This window comes from Anser anser (assembly GCF_964211835.1).
Source record: "Anser anser genome assembly, chromosome: 5".
NCBI lineage: Eukaryota > Metazoa > Chordata > Aves > Anseriformes > Anatidae > Anser > Anser anser.
Window position 1 is genome coordinate 52,868,617 of NC_139725.1, and position 19,564 is coordinate 52,888,180.

Genomic DNA, 19,564 nt, shown 5'->3' on the forward strand with positions numbered 1-19,564 from the left:
CTAGGCCATTCTGAGCATACATGCCAAGATGCTTTTATAAAACCATTAAAACAGCAGTACTAATTAGATATTTAGAGGAATAGAAATCCTGAAGGTTAAAATACCAGTGAAGCAGTTATGACCACAAGTGGAAGCCCATAAAAGGCTTTCTTCACTGGTGAAAGCAAACACTATTAACTCAACATATATTTTAGTACATATAGTACAGTGTATATTGTATAGTATAGTGTATAGTACAGTGACTTAGTCTTTAAATGTTCTTATATTTGTGCTGCTATTCCATACATTTGTTATCAGTATTTACTATCTTTGTTACAGTCATGTTTAAAGGCACCACCATCATAGGTGTTACTGCACGCAAAGATACAGTCTCTACTTTGAATTCTTTGTAATCTCTTAATCTTTCCATTTATACACTTGTTCAAAGGCATATTTTAAGATAGCAGATGGAATGCTATCTATGATGTAACAGAGAATTAATATGAGCATGATGTAAAAGTTTTTTATTTAAAATTGTATGCTTTCATGCATCAGTTTCCATATTCTGCAAACTTGTAAGTACACTAGGCTACTTAACTGGGCAAAACAAAAGATAACCACAGAGAAAAAAGTCTACTATGTCATGAATGGCTTGGAAAAGGTGAAGACAGAAGAAAAATTCAAAGAACAAGAACCTGGGAACAATCAGTGAAAGGACCATGGAACAATTTAAAAAACAAAACTACTCCTTGTACTTTCTCTTGAAGAAAGCTTGTACTTTCTCAGAAATATTGTGCCTGGCTGCTAGAGGATATTGTGGGGACCAAAAAGAAAAATGGTTTCAAAACAAGATAAGACAAAGTAATGTAACACAAGGTCACTTTGTCCTCCTGTTGGGACTATTAGACACAACAATCTGACGCAACTCCCTACTAGACATCAGTAAGTTGTCAGATGCTGGAAGCAAGGAGGGTATATTTAAGGAATGACCATTCTACTACATTTCTTCCCTAAGCATTTAATACCATCAATGGTCACAGAAAGGATAATTGGTCTGATCCAGTTTGGCAGTTATTATATGTGTGACACTGATCCCTGCATATAGTTGTGGCTGACAACTCATGTGAATAATGTGATAAGGTTTAAACCTGATTTCACTGTGGATACATTTTAGAGACTTGAGTCCAAAGCTGAGGAGTGTTCTGAGGCTAGTAGTCCTTCACTGCAGCTGTGAGGTACAAGCATCACTCTTGCAACATATCATGTGGTTGCAGTCATGGAGTTGTTCCATCCATCCTCTCCTCCCCATTTAAATTGTTTGCATCTACCTTTACCTTCTTTGGTTCATAATAAATGTGACTGCCTTCTGAAGAATGATTATCAATCCAGAAAATTGGACAAAGCCTTTCCCTGCAGCAACATTTGGCCACCCACTGGATTAGCCCAGTTTTATACCTTTGTGTAAAATTAACAGGTCCAACAAGTCCAAAACTGGTAGTAGCTTAGCTCTCAGGTTGTTTAGATTGTAATCCCTGTATCTCACTGAGTAGCATGAGCTTTGGTTTCAGAAGGTGACGAAAAAAGAGGCTATTTTTTCCAGCTGAGTACAGAGTATAGCTGAGAAATAAAGGTGAGCATATTTCTGCTACATGTCCTGATTTGCCTCTCTGCCTGTTGTTTGATATTCTGACCTTGCTGTTTGTTTCCCAAATAACTTTTGTTTCCAGAAATATTGAGAGGCTCTCCCAAACAGCTGCAGAAGTTGTCACAAACACTGAAAAAAAGTATTATATAAATCTAAACATCTGAAATGCAGAGTAAAATTATTGTCTGGGCTGTGGTGATTCAGACTCACTGTATTCACACTTACAGACTAGCAAGTACACATGGACACAAACACATGCAGACACACATAAAAGCACAGAAATCACAGGGGGAAAGGAAAGAAAATTACACAATTATGAGGCTCACGGAAAACAAGACAACAGGGCTGTGATATTGTACCTACAATGGTGTTTGATTCAGAGATTCCTTGCCTTAAATGAAATACATTATCAAAGTTATCCTGTGTGGATGTCTCTCTATTTTTGTTCCCTGGATTTTGTAATCCTCTTTCAGCTTGATACCCTACTTTCCTTAGCCGCAGGGTATAATATAATAAAACAGGTATGCATCCATCTATAAGCTGCACTTAAGTTGATGTATGCAACTGTGTGTACATATACATCATATCTTTAGAAAGTATATAAATGTGGTACATATATAGGCATATATATATATGCATACACAAATTAATACTTTGATGTATTTAGCATTTTCAACTAATTATACCTTGCAGTCTCATGTTAATTCCCATTTGAAACATTTGGCACTATTCCTCCTAATTCATTTATATTAATGAGGGGAGGATCCTCTGAGCAATAATCAGTTAAAAATCATGACTAGCTTTGTTAATAAATACCAGATTGGTACATGATACTGTATTGGCTTGTCCTTAATTAGGAAGCACTGAAAGGAGTACCAAGAGGGAAATACTCATAAATTTTTCTTTTAAAGTCTAACTGCTCTCTTTCTGGAATTTGCATCTTTGAAAAAGAGAGAAAAATGATAACTTTGATTTTTTTTTTTAATTTTCCTGCACTTAAAACAGCTTATCTTTAATTAAGATATACATTTGATACAGAAGTTTTTCTAACCCAAGTCCATGTAGGAAAAGAAAAATCAAGAGAAACATAAGCAGCATTGCTAAGTATTAGGTAATTGAAATACTTAATTTAAATATTAGAAATCTAGAAGTTTTATGAAGCATTTGGGGAGGCTGGATGGCTCAGGGAACTGGTAATGAACTAGTGAAGACTTCATTTGTAGGTGATTGATTGCAATTGCATCTAGTAAAGGCTAGAAAGTCATTCCCGTAAGCCTGTGTGCAGCAATGGCTGGGCCCTGCTTTCATAGACCAGCTCCTTACTCTAAGATGGGGGAGCAGGAGTGAGCAGGCATCAAAACTGAATTACAGATACCAGGAAGAACAGGCATGATATATCTTTGGAGCCCGAATGGTCTGGAATGGTGATAAGTAAGTTGCCCATATACTCATGGAATTTTTCTTGAGTTTTTAAATCTCAGAAACCTTTGGAGTGGCAACTCTTTTTTTTTTTTTTTTTGGCATCAGTTACAATGATTTCTTTTTCCTCATGTCTTCTTAAATATTTAACATCACTGTAGGCTTGCCAATGTGAAATCCAGCGGTGCTTGTTTATGCCAGATACCTCCAGCTTATGTAGGCTTATTTTATTAGTAATCAGTAATATGAGTTATTAATACAGGAAAAACTCAGTTAACTAACACCACTTGATCCCCTGTTTTATGTTATGGTGAAAACTGATGACATCACCTTTTCTTATAAGGATCTTTACAAAAGGTTAGTACTTTGAAGCTTGACTTGGGGATATGCTGATCTGGAGCACAGCAGCAGTGAACTCATCTCCTATCAGGACAATGGTGCTATAGAGGAGATGCAAATATGAACCTGGTTTATGTTGTGTTTGAAGATGACCTCACAGGGAGCCATAGAAATATTGCTTATACATCCATTTTATCTGTGACTCTTTTTTGGTCTATCCATAGCTCTTTGCTCTGTGACACGCATATGAGTGGGGAAGATGGGGGGGTTGTTCATGGACAGGCACTTGGCATAGTGCTTAGTCTAGCAGGCAGCTCAGATTACATGAGACAAGCCTTAAAGGCTGCTTGTGAAGTTATACTTCCATTTTCACTTTCAACATTTGTTTGTCCAGTCTGTTCACCCTGGAAGCAGCTTGAGCAAGACAGTGTTTGCATATGTCTCCTGGCACCCTGAACTTGACCTCCCTTTGAACCTCAAAAAATGTCTGGAGAACAGAAAGTCCCTCAACGGCAACAAGAGGAGAAAAAACTTGAGGAACAATGTGTGGGAAAGGGCAACATGGGAGGGATGGGACCACAAGATGTTGTAATTATGGTTGTGAGGAATGACTTTCCAGGGCAAACCAAGGACATGCCCATTGATAGGAATGGGGTGGTGATGTCCTTTGGTGTAGTGATGCTCAGCTGGCTCAAGGCATGGGGTGGCAGGCCTTGGGTGCTCTGGGAATGAGTGGAGAGCAGTCATGAAAAGGCAGAGTGCAGAGGAAAGGAAAATAGATCTGTCTTGAGAAATTGTGGTTTTAAGGGACTTCCCTGTATCAAATGTTCTCTGTATGCCTCTTAGCCCCTGTTGCACCTTCTCCTTTCATGCCTTTTCAACCCTACTGTCCTTACCCATGCTCTCTTTTTCAGGACTTCATCTTTCCTGAATGAACAGTTTAGAAAAATCTATTTGTTTGGGACCAAAGTGGGACTGGATTATGCCTCCTAATCTGACCAGTCCTGACCCGGTCTTCCCTTCCTCTGGTGCTGAGACACACCATCAGTTTTCCCTTGGGCTGGAAGGGAAGTGCCAAGGGATGAGGAAGAAGAGGGATCCTTGAGACTAGGAAAGAGGAGGTGGTCTGGTCACTTGAATAATCATCAGTGCTTATGAACAAAGAAATAAATAGCAGTACTGTAACAATTTCAAATGCTTTTTAGCAGTTCTGAGGAGCAACTCCCACTGTTTGTCAACTAAGAGTGAGGAAAAAAAAAGAGAAATTATTTAATTTTGACTGTTTTTTTTTAATTGTTCATAAAAAAATAATAAAATATTTCTAAAATAATAATCTGAAAACTGTTTTAAAATCACTTGACATGGTCTTTTTAAATTTACCCAAGACAGAATGATTGCAAATGTATATCAAACAGCTGCTTTCAAATGCAGGTAAGCTGTTGTTGAAAATAGGTTTAATCCTAACTGTTTATGCCTGCTTTTGATGATAGTGCAGTAGAGTATTGTGTTATTTAATAATGCATTCAAGCACCTGTTTAGAGAAGGTATATTCCACTATGGTCCAAAATGAAAACAACCCCATTACATGTCGGGGTTTCATTCATAATTCTTGTATCATGCTCTGATTAGAGTATACATTGAACCTCAGATGAACATTACCTAAGGCACATTGAGTTAAATGCACTGTATAAACTAGGCACAAACCACAAAGCTACCTTTAACTTGCACAAAACAGCAAGTAGAAATTGATTAAAATATGCATTCTACTAATATAATGGCTGGTCTCAGTATAGAAATTAATTAATGCTAATAGTACACAATCAAAACTGCTTTTAGAAATCTTCTTAGAACATTAACTAAAATGTTCATCTTTTTAATGCATTTGACTGAACCTCCGAGACTAAAAGCTTTGCTTCCTCCATGCAAATGTGAAAAAAAAAAATCACAGCCTGAATTTTCAAGTGGTTATTTTATAGCAACCTCCCCCAGCCATTTGCTTTTGGATTTCTTGTTAACCTGAGCCTGGTCCCAGGCCATGTGTGAGGTTGTACTATTAGCTACTACAGATTAAGGTGGCAGCCCTGGGAATCGAGGCCAATAACATATGCAGATTGAGCCACAGAGCAGAGAAGGAGATAACTAAATGAAAAAAAGGGAAAGGGTATTGTGTTTAAAGAGGCAGCTCAGCTATATTCTAGGCTTTCAGCTCACAGTTATTCTCAGCACAACATATGAATGTTTGTCAAAAAAGACTCCAGGGTGCTCTCTTCCTCGCAGTCATGTTATGCTATATATTTTTTTTTTCTTTTACATTTGGACAAGGCATTACACTTTATTGGCATGAATTTTCCTTAGCCAATTTCATTTCCAAAATATAAAACTTTAAAGAGCCACCACTGTGGGCACAGCAAGGGTCTACTTCTATGACTCCCACAGGACCTGGCTGAGAGGTTGTCTGGACTGACCTTGGACTTTGAGTCTCCAAAGCAAGAATTCCCTTTGGATAGTGTCAGTTCTGGTGGTATCACTGGTGCGTATCTCCAGGAATCTCAGGATGAAAAAAAGCCTTCAATCTGAGGCACCAGTTACTTAATAATAGAAGTGTTTTTGATACATGTATTTTATATATATACACACAGGCACACACACATGTATACATATACATAAACTCCTCATTATTCACAGGTACTGAGTTATTCCCTTTCTTCTTCTCACTATTTGACCTCCCTCCTTCCTATTCCATATCTTTTCCTCTTCATTTTTCTTTTCCTTCTCAGAATCCACCTCCCACCTCAAACCTTTCTGAGTTTCAGGTCCTTGTTTTTCCTTATTCCCCAGACACTTCTGCCTCTTTCTAAAAACCCAGACAGGCTTAAAAACAACAATGGCTGGCCTCAGGAACGTACTACTAAAACCTACAGAGACAGTAGCAGTTTACATTGCAAAATGTGTTTGTATGGATCTTAATTGCAGCAAAACTTCTTAGATACCTGCTACCATGAAATACACGATCTTTCATACTTCTAATGCCCATCAGATTTTTTCCCATGCATTTTTTTAGCAATATGAGGTGATGCGATTTGATGGCATCAGTTAAAAAAACCACACATCTCTGATATAAACAAAAGCAAACTCCCCACTTTGTTGATGTGCTCAGCAATCCTGGAAAGCAGGAGGACTGGATTCAATTTCCAGCTATTGGAGATCATTGCTTTGCACACTCCATTTGTCAGCTTTCCCTCTTCAGAGGAAAGGACTGTCTATGAGTGGCTTCTTCTTTGCTACATCCCTATTTAGTTGAAGTAATTTTGGTTAGGTTCCTCATTTTCCTGAGGGAACTTAGGGAAATTCATCCAGAAGAAAACACTTGTTTGCCTTAAATATCTACCTCCCTGCTTCTGCTCGGGTATGGTTGGCATAATAGTAGCTAATTTGCCATCTTCTCAGCTTTGCCTTGGGTACATATTTTGCTTCCTTATGCCTTCTTTACAGTTGCATCTTATAATCTTTTTTTTTTTTTTCCTTTCTAAACTTACAGTGACCTGGCCCATCTCAAACATGAATATCTATCACTATTAGAGATCCAATGTGCTGTTCTTCCATGGAGAACTACTCTCAGTGCAATCCCCGATGCTGTCCATTCCATGTTTTTTTCCTGTGCTTATATGTTTTAATAACCAAAACATTAACATACAGAAGCATTTCATTATAAGCCAGGTGAGAGCTAACTAAGGCGCCTTTTTTTTTTTTTTTCATTTGTTCTAAGTTACAAAGACAATTTAACATTGCAAAATTTGAACAGATGACTTAAGGAGACATTATTGATGGAAATATTAAACAATTAAAATCGAATGCCTAATGTAATTGAACAAAATGTTCATCCACTCTGCCAAATGGAGTGAGTAGTTATAGGTTTTGAGAAGACAGATGGATGTGTGGTAAGCCATCTAAGTTCCTGGGTAGCTAGAGATACCAGCAAGCTACCTAGAAAGACATGGATAACTGGACCTGTGGGATACTCAGGACTAAATGATCCTAAAAAGAAGACGGCTTTCTTTCAAAAGTATTTACAATTACACATTAGAGAATTTGCTAATCATTACGGAATATTCTATAAGAAGAAAATACAATCCATGATTGCATACTTTACAGTTCCTGTCTAGGGATGATGATTTATTGGTAATTCTGTGAAAGGCTGCTTCCTTTTCACTATTCCAAAGCAGACAGAGATAAAATTAAGTGCTAAGAAGCCTACAGACTGTCACTTCAACTTCTTCTCAGAAAGAGTGGTTAGGCATTGGGAAGGGTTGCCCAGGGAGGTGGTGGAGTCACCATCCCTGGGGGAGTTTAAGGAAAGGTTGGATGTGGTACTTAGGGACATGGTATAGTGGGCATTTTTTGTGGCTGGGGGGACAGTTGTAGTGGATGATCTTGGAGGTCTTTTCCAACCTTAATGATTCTATGATGAACTTGTCTAAAAGATCAGTGGAAATACACTATGAAGGGTATGAGCAGCAAATCTGGCTTTGGCTTGAACCTATCTGAGAACTGATGGGAGCCACACTGTCTATTCCAACTTCATTAAGCAAGATTGATAAAAAAATACCTCCAGTTAAGGAAAGTCTCATTGCTTCAAACAAAGTCCTTACAACTTCTTCTCCAGTAGAGCAAACATTTTCTACTGGTATTCATTGTAGAATTTGGATCTTATTTGAAAATTTTCTTTGGTCATATCTTACCAAATTACATTAAATCTAATATAAGAATGGAAATACTGGCAAAAAATCAAAGGTCCATCAAATCAAGTCTACTGTCTTTAAAAATAGCCTGTAATCATTGTTTAAAGAAAGAGTATCAGAAAGAAAGCAAGTATAGATGCTTCCCCAGCATACTAATCTCACAGTTTCTGGTAATACGTTTTCCAAGGGAATTCCAAGCTGACTGTGATATCTGATATATATCCTGGGAGATTTTATTTTATTTTTTTTTTTTTCATAAAGATTCCAGCTATTGTTTTGTTGTTGTTTTTTTTTGAAATTCATTATACTTTTATCATTCAAAACATATCCTGGCAAGGAGTTCCACAGTTATATCAACAGATAACTTAGTTTGTTTTAAATCTCATACTTGATGATTTCACTTCAAACTGACAATCCAAGTTACTTTGTCACTTCTTTTATTTTTTATTTTTATCTTTTTAATTTTATTTTTAATTATAATAGCTACTACAGGACCTATCATTAACTAGCTTTATCTGAGAGTTTTTTCCTTTATATCGACTTGAATTTTTATTGTATCTGCTGTTTTATCACCCAGATACTCAGAAATTAATTCTTTTAGTCTAAGCTTAACTCTCTGGATGTCAGATATTACAATATTAAAATATTTCCAACCAATTTGCCCAGTAGAGAAATTAGGCTTACTGCTCTACAGCTTTCTGGATCTACCTACCCACTCCAAAATGCTTTTAAAAATTTGTAGCATATTTCCCACCTCCATTCCTTTGGTACTGAGGCCAATTTAAGCACTAGGTTACACACCACAGTGTGTAGTTTGGCAATTTCATATTTGAGTTCCTTTAGAGCTCTTGCGTGAATACCATCTGGTCCTGATGATTTGTCACTATTCATTTTATCGATTTGTTCTTAAACCTCTTCTACTGACACTTCAATTTAAGACAGTTCCCCAGATTTGTCCCCCCGTAAAGAATGGTTCCAGTGTGGAAACCTCCCTAAGCTCCTCTGTAGTGAACACTGATGCAAAGAATTCATTTAGCTTTTCTGACATGGCCTTATCTTCCTTGAGTACTCCTCTTACACCTGTAGGCCTGATTGACTCTCTGGCAGGTTTCCTGCTTTTGATGTATTTGAAAAAAAATTATTATTATTTTTATGCCTTTAGCAAGTTATTCTTCAAAATTTTGTATCCCCTGTCTTCTTTTGGATTTGTGTTTAGGCTGCTAGAGTTTATATTCTTTTCCATTTTCCTGTGTCTGGAAACATATCATGAGACACAACAAATAAAGGAAGCAAACAAGTAGGTTATTGGGGACAGGGCAAGAGAGAGAAAGTAACAAAAAGACAAGAGTGTCCGTATTCTTGAACAATCATGAACACTATGAAATGTCACCGCTTGCCTGGTCTCCTCCAGATATTGTGAAAAAGGAGAATTTTACTAAAGAGTTAGACTGGTTGCTAATATTTATTTGATAGGTTCATTAAGAATCTTGAAAAAAAATATGTTCATTTCAAATTTTAATTTTCTTATCAGGTTTGAGAAAAGTCACTGGGTATTTTTGATATCCACCGATTAGTAGAAAAGCCATATCAAAAGGCAATAACATTTTTCAGTTGTATTTTAAAAGAAAATGAAGTGACTGAAGAGGAAAGAGCTATTGTAATGAGATATAATTTTATTGGTTGCAAACTTATATTTCTTGGCTTCAAATGTTTTCAACCAACTTTTATTTCAACTTTACAGTTGCATCTGTATGTTCCCTCTTTCAGTTCATCGTCACTCTAGATTTTGAGGAAAGCTTCATTAATGTCAGCCTTTTCTTTGTGCTCTCTTTCTCTCTCCCTTTTTGTCTTTTATTGGAGGAATAGATAATAGCTGAGTGTAAGTGGAATTTTCTCCTCTATATCTGATTTCTATTAACTGAGAAACAACATGGGTTCATCAAGGGAAAGTCCTGCCTTAGTAATGTGATTTTCTATGATAAGGTCACCTGCTCAGTGGATGAAGAGAAGGCAGCAGATGTAATCTTTCTGGATTTCAGTAACTTTCAGTAACCTTTGATATCATCCCTCATGGCATCATGCTGGACAAATTGTCCAACTGTGAGACAAACATGTTCACACTATCACCCATGAGCTGGGTGATGAACTGGCTCAACAGTATTGCTCAAAGGTTTGTAGTAAATTAAGCTGCCTCTGGCAGGTGGATGGTGAATAGTTGTGTTCCCCATGGCTCAATTCCAGGCCCAGTTCTGTTAAACATTTTTATCATTGATGTGGACACAGGAATGGAGTGCATCCTCAGCAAGTTTACCTATGGTACTAAACTGGCAGGTGCTGCTGACTCCCTGGAGGGATGAAATGCCTTGCAGAAGGAGCTAGATAGATGGGAGCACTGGCTGATTAGCAATGGCATGAAGTTCAACAAAGGAAAATGCCAGGTGCTGCACCTGGGACATAGCAGTGCTGGATCCAGACACAGGATGGGGACGAGTGGCTGGGGAGCAGCTCAGCAGAAAGGTACCTGGGGGTACCAGTGGGCAGCAGGCTCAGCATGAGCCAGCAGTGTGCCCTGGCAGACAAGAGGGCATTAAACCCAGCATACATAACTAGCCAGTCCAAAGAAGTGATCCTCCTATACTTAGCCTTGGTATGGCCTCACCCAGAATATTGTGTGCAGTTCTGGGCTCCATAATATAAAAAGGATGTTAAGGTCCTTGAAAGTGTCCAGAGGAGGGCAACAAAGCTGATAACAGGACTGAAAGACACATCCTGTGAAGAGAGGCTGAGGACACTTGGGTTGTCTGGTCTGGAGAAGAGGAGGCTCAGAGGTCACCTCGTTGCTTTCTGCAGCTCCCCAAGGAGGGGAAGCTCAGAGGGAAGTGCCGCTCTCTGCTCCCAGCACCCAATGGCAGAAGTTCATAAGGGGAAAGTTTCTTTCCTCCACCTGGTTTCTCCTCTGTGAAGCTCGTCACACCACATCCAGTGGCCAGTCTTTCATCTACGAGACCTTTGTGTGAGGTATCAAGGGACCTAAATTTACATAGTGTCTTTACCTTGATATTTACCTCATCAGCATGCCCGATGAGAGACTGAATAAGCATATTTCTGCTTTCTCTTTATACCTCGTAAGGGCAAAGGACAATCATCAAGGCAGCTATTTTGGCCTACTATGAACACAGGAGAATCAAAAGGCTTTTGTGGCTAGTCTTCCCCTGGTCATTTCTTCAGTAGAGATTTTAATAGACAGAATTTATTGTTTGCAGTTATCTGTCATGTTTAAAACTTGAAAGAAGAATAAATCAAATCACTCTTTTTTTTTTTTCTCTTATCAGTTCAGCAGTAAATAACAACACACAGAAGTCGTATTCTTGTAATGTCTTTGCTCATGCAAATTGCTTGACTTTCATGCCTAGTTTAATTGATTTTAATGGGAGCTAATTATGTCAAGGAGGTGTTCTCACTTGTGAAATAATTTTCAAGATTAGATTTTTGGATAACATAGATAGCAAAACCCCATTTTGGACAAATACCTGAGGCAAGGTGGAGAATCATAATTAAAGGTGCAATTCTTGTTAACAGACTAGTGCAAAAATGTTTTATTTCTTCTTTAGTGTGTGGCAAAATTTTACTGTGTGTAAGTATTGGAGCTGGATTAACATCAACTCTTTGCTGACTAGATTATCAGAAGAACTGGTGGTTGGTTCTGTGTAAGGAATTCACCATTTCAAGGCAGTTACAGATGAGTATGTCTCCTCACTCATATCTGAAAGCAACAACAACAACAAAAAAATCACAATAAACTACGTATTCTGGGAGAACACCATTTGGTGATCATTTTGGTTGGTGCTTTCCAACAAATTAATGAGAATATAAATAAGAAAGAAAAACACATTTTATTTTACCTGTGTTTTCCCAGATTTTCTCTGAAGAACATGTAACTTTCTTACATAGGAATCAAGTATCTCTACACTATAGTGCAGAAAGAAGTGCAGATGGTGGGGAGTGGTGCCAGCTAAGGCGACACTTCAGCTCACACAGCCTGGTCACAGTCACACAGCTGTGCAGAACCCTCCATCCAGAAGGCATCAGGATCTAGCCCTGAGAGAGTCGAAGCCAGATATCAGGATTTTTTCATGCTAAGAACAAAAAAGGGGGAGAATTGGTCACAATTTTCTTCTTATACTGCTTTTAAATTACCAAATTACACATTCACAGTTGGTGTTCAAATGTTTGAAGTGCCTCTGGATGCTCCTGTCCTCACCTGAAATTGTGGGTTCTCTCTGACACGGCAAAATGGGTCTTTTGGAATGTCGTGTTTGCAATGTATTTAGATAATTAAACTTTTTTTTTTTTCCCCTGTTTATTTTATTACTTTATTTTGCTTGGAAATGTAATTAACCTGTTAGAAAAGAAGAGAAAGTATTTGTAGGTATATTGTTGTTGTTCCAGAGAACACCTTATTTTTAATTTTACTGCCTATCTTTCCATATAACGTAAAGTGTTATTAGTACTGCAACATAGAATGTGTCTCAGCGGGTCATCGGTATGCTTATGGGCCTCATAGCCAGGGGTATCAAAGCTAATGGATTCTGAACCATAATATATTTTACTTTGCTTCTTTATCTCAGACACAACAAAGAATCTGTGAATACCATGGTATGGTATGTAGAAGGTTTGATGAGTTAGACATCTCAACTTGGGGTTCCATAGTTAGCTGTTTCTCTGTTTACACTCAGGTTACAATGACTTAATAATTCTGCAATTGCATAGATATTATTGGGCTGGCAAAAGTCAGTCATTGTGGAGTGGCAAAAATGCACACTACTACTAGCCAGTCTGACCCATCAACTCAGCCTGATGCAGAACGTGAGTAAGAAAATACAGTACTGGACTGCTTTGGGGGGTATAACCTCTGGTTCAGGAGGGAGCTGGGACAGAGAAATGGAAGTGGAGCCCCTTTATTGCCTCCAGCACAGTTTGGAAGAACTTCTCCATAGGAGCCGTAACAGTGGAGTGACAAAAGTGCTAAGTGTAATGAAGATGTATTATTGGCTGACAAATCTTAACATCACTGCAAAACACAGAAGGATTGTCATCATCATAATAATCATCATCAAAATATTAATTTTCCAATAGGCACAACATCATCTAGTTGAATTTCTGAGAAAAGAGCAACAAATTTCTCTATGTGTTTCACTACAGTCGTAGTGACAGAGACATGAGTATTCCATCTCAGGTTTGGACAATGATCAGTTCATTGCAGAAGGGTATTTGCAAGCACATTCTAAGAGAAGAAAGTAACAGCTGCACTGCATTTACAGAAAGTTACCTTAGCTTATTTATAGTCTTGCACTCAGGACAAGCTTTTCATCTGCCCTCATCTGCAAAGGCAAGTTATCATAATGGAGGCCACCAGCAGGCTAAGAAGGGAACGTATGGAAGAAATGCATGTCAGAATCTGTTTAAGACAATATGAAAAACTGCTCACGTACATACAAATAGGTGAAAATTCTTTTCCAGCTTTATTTACCTGAGAATGAATTTCAGTTTGAAGAGGCCTTTATGTCGTTTCAGGCGAAGCACCTAAGATATAAGCAATTTTCAACAAGAGTACTACACATTTGTCTTTATAACAATTTGTATGTAACAGCTTTTATGCAAATGACACTAAAGTGGCACCTTTTTTCTAAATTGGACATTTTTATGGTTATAATTTTCTCCTGTAATAACAGCAAAAAAATGGCTGTCCCAGTGGAGTTGAGCATTTCATCTCTAGTGCTGTTTTGTGAAGTTGGAATGACAAGTTTCTTTCATTTGTGCAAAGAATGACAAAAAATACTTTTTTTGTCATTCTTGTCTGACTTGGTTGAGGCAGTTACACTTGGAAGCAGCACCAGTCCCCTGACACCAACCTCTTCTCTGCCAGCAAGAATGGTCTCATAAAATCATAATAAAACTTAAAGGAACTAAAAAATATTGCATTCTGTCTCTTTCTGCTCTTTGAAGGACATAAATTACTTTGTTAGTTTAAGCAGTTGTTGCTTCGGTTTGGTCTTTGGCATTGATTCCCACTCATTCTCCAGATGTCAGACAGGTGACTTTTACAGACCGTGGTCTTGGATTTAATTAACTACAATACAAGAGAATTTATGTATTTCATGCAAACATCCCAAGGCATTAGTATAATATACCAAGTAAAATAGACAGGTTATTGTTGCTTAATTGACTACGCAGTTCTGCAACAGCAATGTACGAAATTGCAGGTCTTTAACAATGATTAAAATCTATCTCAGTTACCAGTTAATTAGTGATCTGTAACCAAGAAACTTTGTGATGGATGATTTTACCCTCATAAACTGATAGATTGGTAGACTTTAATTGAGGCATACAATTAGGTTAACAAAGTCAAAGTTGAAGTCTGATACTTCATCTCATAAAATAGAATCTCATAAAATGTAATTAACTGTAATTTTTAGTAAAAAAACCACAAACGTTTATTTTAATGGGAGCAGCTCATAAATGCTAAAAGGCCTTGTGCCTTTCTATATAAACTATGCGTATAATGCATATATATTTTTTTGTTATATAACCACTTTTCTGTTAGTGCTGATTTTTATTCCTACTACTCAAGCATTAGCAGAAGCACCATGGCTAGCTTAGGAAAGCACATATGTACCTAAATGCAGCATTTCTTACAGAGAAACTAGCTGACTCAGCCTGGGTCCATGAACAGTATGTTTTGGCATGCAGAAGCCTAGAGCTGCACTGAAATAAACCGATGTTTCAGCTGCACCCTGAAGCCCCCAAGCCCAGGGTACACTGTCTCTGGGAAATAACCCCCTGCTATCTGCAGCAAAGACTATGCAGGGTTCTATCATTATGGCATAGCACTGCATAGTGCATATAAACCCAGTTACATTCCTTGTCTTGAACACAAACAAAAGAATAATTAGTCAAGGTAATATATTTCAGCTATTACACACAATGCTACATTTTGAGGAATAGAATTGTTACTGCTTACCTCATCCATATGAGCTTTCCTAATGAGTGGGATAAACCCCCAATATAGGAGAAGAAAGACCTAGAAGAGCCCTCTGTTTCACTTGAGCTTGGACTAAAGGCAGGGAATGCATCCTCACAGCCAGGGGATGCTTTAGGGGTTGAAAAAAACAGCAGCTGCCAGTTTCCGAGACAAAATCTGGCCATTTTTAAGTGAGGCAGAAGGAACACCAGAGTTCAGTCTTCCTGCGGTACAACCAAAGCAACATGCTGCTCATGGCTTGTGACACCCTGATTTCAAAGCTGCTGTAGTTGCTAATCCAGTTGTCCTAAAAAGGCAAGACATAGTTGCTGATCATTTTTTTCTAAGCACCAAACAACTACACAGTTGGTGTTATCATTTAGCTTTTCTGAGTCTGGACATCCAGTACAGATAACTTGCTCCACTTTCATTGCAGGAGGTAAAGTTATCTTTGAAACAAGTGGTTTGTGATCCATAAGTCACTCAGTATGTGGGGAACTTCTTAGAGCTAACTCTGGTTACTGTTTTGATGAGTTCAGCCTATAGCCTGAGAGAGTTTACATTAGAAAAATAAGATGTTCTCTGTCTGATCAACAGTTTCTGTCTCTGATGTTTCTGTTTTGCACTATACCTTCCATTTCAGCTATACAGTATCTATACATATAATTGGTGAACTTCAAGAGTGACTTGAGACATCTTAGTATTCCAATCAGACAAAGCTTCAAAGCAATTAAAGAAATAACTTTCTACGCAAGAGGAATTTCCTGAGAATAACGACTAGGGGGGGGAGGTGACATTAATAAGTATATTAGAACATTAACACTGAAATTATGCTTTAAAATCCCCAGAAAAAAAAAAAAAGAAAAAAAAAAGAAAAAGTCCAGAACAATTAACATTCTTAAAGAAAGACAGTGGAAACCCCTATCCTCCTGTTCCTCCTGTCCATCCCCCCCACCCCCCCCCAAAAAAAAAAAAAAAAACAACAGTGTGAATACAGATGAATAGGTGAAGCAGTCTGTATGTTTGGAGCACTTCCATGCCAGAAGTTGTGTTCATTTGGATTACTGAAATAATTTCTCAGTACACCATATAATTTATAAATATCTGCTTATGAAGAAGCACTTACAGTATTATAGATGGGTTTTAATGCATTATTTACATTTTAGAAGCACAAACGTAGTTTGCTCAGCATAATATTAATTAATAAATACTTTGTGCATTTAATAGCACCTTTCATCTGAAGACCTCAAAGCATCTCTAGACTTTTACAAGGGGGCAGACTGAGGCAGATAACTACTAGGCTGCATTTTCAAGGTTATTCTCTATGTTCCTGGTGGAGCTAGCAATGGATACCCTCGTGTGTTGACTATGAATCCTGAAACCAACCCCCTGGCCCATTGCACTGCATGAACAACTCTATGTAGACTAATAGATTATTAATGTTCTGACAATCTAGTGGTTTACTTAGTTTGACATACCTTTAGGGCTTTATAATTAAAGAAATATGTGTTAACATTAGTATTAAAAAATACTTGTTGTAGTCAAATATTCAATGGAATCAAGTTAACAAATGCTCTATTTGCTCTCTGAAACCTTGTGATGAAGACGGCTCATACAAGGGTAGTGAACAAAAGGACTGATTTCACAAAAAAAATTAAAAAAATAAATAAAAAAAATAGACGCATTTTTTTACCTCTTCTAAATAAAATGTCATAAAGACTTTGAAGCTCTGCGTTGTCACTCAAACAGCAGGGCTAGGAAAGAAGGCACATTCTAAAAAAAGAACTACATTAAAATTTTTTTTGAAAATCCTATCAACCTTGGGCCTAATCCTTATTTGAACTAAGGCCTCTCTGCGCTTGCAACATAAAGTGACCTCAAAGTGTGGGTGTATATTAAAATACTTTTCCCCAATAGTATAAAGGGATTTAAGAGTCTGAGGAAAAAAAAATATTGTTTCAATGTTTCCCTCTGCTATATTCCTCATTACTTTAACTCAGTGGGAAAACAAAAGAAATACGAGCTCTTCTGATAAAGTTTTTAGTTTCATGCATCATATTTACCTTCGATTAAAAGTTTTTTTGGTACAACCACTGCTATCTAGAGTGATCATTGCATCATGAATAATCAAATAAGATTAGCCAACTGTGTCCAGGTTCAAAAGTCCTATTATTGTCTGCAAGAAAAGCATCATTTGGTTTTAGACTATTATATTAGACTATTATATTAGACTATTATATTATATATATATGTATATATGTATATATATATATATATAATATATATATATATTATATTTAGACTATTATATTAGTCTACCATAATCCTTGCTAGCCTATCACCAGAAACCCACCTGAAATCCTTTTTTTTTTTTTTTTCTGAAAAAGCATTGAATGTCATTTATCCATTTTCTGTTTATCTTCTATCTGTAGCATGCATGACAGTTCACTATTCCTGTCATACTGGTGTGTTTTGTGCTTCGTTAATTATGAAAATCACATGGTGATTGCAAAGCCTTCATGTGCAAATCAAAAAATGTAACACAAACAGTTACATATAGCCCTTGACTGTTCTCATCACTCACTACAGGACTGCAGAAAGAAGGTTCACAATTCCCCTAACACCATTATTTCTCACAAGTGTTCATTTTCTATAGCAAGCTAACCAACTGAGGAACGGGACAGATCCTGATCTTACCTTGATCCTGATCTTATACCTTGGTGTAAGTTAGGAACAACTCCTCTGAGATTGGAGCGGTTACTCTGATTAACCAAACGAGATCAGAATCTGGCTCAGAAACTTTGCATAGTCATTATTTAATTTGGAAGAGGGAACCCCTGTCTGTCTCAGTTTCTCAAGTGCTATCTGTCTGTTACCAGGCACATGCACATTAATTGTGTGTTTTAAACTTTGTTTGGTTGAACCTGTCATCCTAGGCTAAAATTGTGTGACCTAACTTGTAGTAGCTTTTGCAGTGAAGGTATCATTTACTGTTGAGTATATTTTACTGTGCTGTTATAGATCTTTTCACTCAACCAGCTGTCTAACATGTTGAATAGTCTTTCATCTTGTCAAACACTTCCATTCCCCTTTCTACAGCTTTCTCAGCCAACATGTACACACCTAATCAATCTAATGCCACTGTCTCCAGACTTTAAAACCAAAAAACACTGCCCAAACTACTTTTTTAAAGAGACAGTCATCCTTTTCCAGTAAATTCATCATCAAAAGGATGGATAAATTGTTAAATGAGAAGAAACACTTCTCTGAAACTGTTACTCTAGGTCCAGCCTTAGAGCTCTAGTTCACTCACTGAATCTGTCATTTGGTAAAGGCTGTTGGGGGCTTCCCTTCACACCAATCGTGTATATGTTAATGTAATTTAATTTAATAAACAACTTACCCACGGAACTGAGCTTAAATCCTTTTGCTTTTGCTTATATATACTTTTTTGTTGTTGCCATTTTTAGGCAAGCAAGATTAGTCTGTCTCAATCAGTTCAATGCTTTTTTTTTTTTTTTCCTTATCCTTCATCAATGGGAACTCCATTAGTAGATTGATATTTACATCATATAAGAGGCAGGTGTAAAAAAAGCCATTGGCACTGCTTTCAGGTGTCTCCTGCTATGTGATATAGTACATACCTAACATGGTATGTAGTATTCATTAGGGTTGCTTTTATTTTTATTACTTTTATTTTTATTAGATATATTACCTCCTGAGACTGTATGAAGTGAACCATGTCACTGGGTGAGATTACTACTCAGTTAATAGCAGTTCTGAAATCAGTCAATTGGGAATAGGCTATGTTGCAAGAACCTCTAAAATGCGTATATGTGCAGTGGGGGACAGGGCAGCTCTCTGAAGGGGAAGGTTTTCTGCTGTTGCTGGATTCTCCAGTGGAACATTTTTCAATTGCATGCTCATTTCTATATGTGCTTTTAGTTAAAACAGATAACAACAACTGAAACAAACACTTTTATAGCCAGCAGGTACACATGAAATAGAAAGGCCTGAACAAACAGGTAGAGGTGGGTGCTTTGTATTTTCAGCCTGGTTTTGAATTACTAAGGATGGAAGGAGGTAAAGACACTTCAACCTTTAAGTCCCTTTGACATTCACAAAGTGCTAAAAGTCAGCTGGGGTCTAAGCTCTGACAAATTTGCATCTCTTTGAATATGACGCTTGAAAAGCCAAGCCGCTAGATTAAATTTTGCCATGGAGAAAATGAGAAAGGCTTCCATCTCCCAGGTCTACTGGGAGGATCTTTATGGTTGATTTACTTTTTTTAAATAAATGTTTCTTTATGTGTTTTCTCTAGTTTGTGTCCAGCCTTCCTCTATCAGGCATGCTGTAACTTCTGCCGTTTTTTTCAGCCCACAGTGAGTCAACCTGGGCATAGCTGAAGGTGAGAGAATATTT

The 19,564-nt window shown here is 37.4% G+C and overlaps 1 protein-coding gene across 1 annotated transcript in view; it reads left to right on the forward strand.

Moving 5' to 3' along the window:
• The window catches only part of LOC310900832 (uncharacterized protein), a 566,674-nt gene that overhangs the window by 300,220 nt on the left and 246,890 nt on the right, over positions 1-19,564 (forward strand). The window lies entirely within an intron of this gene.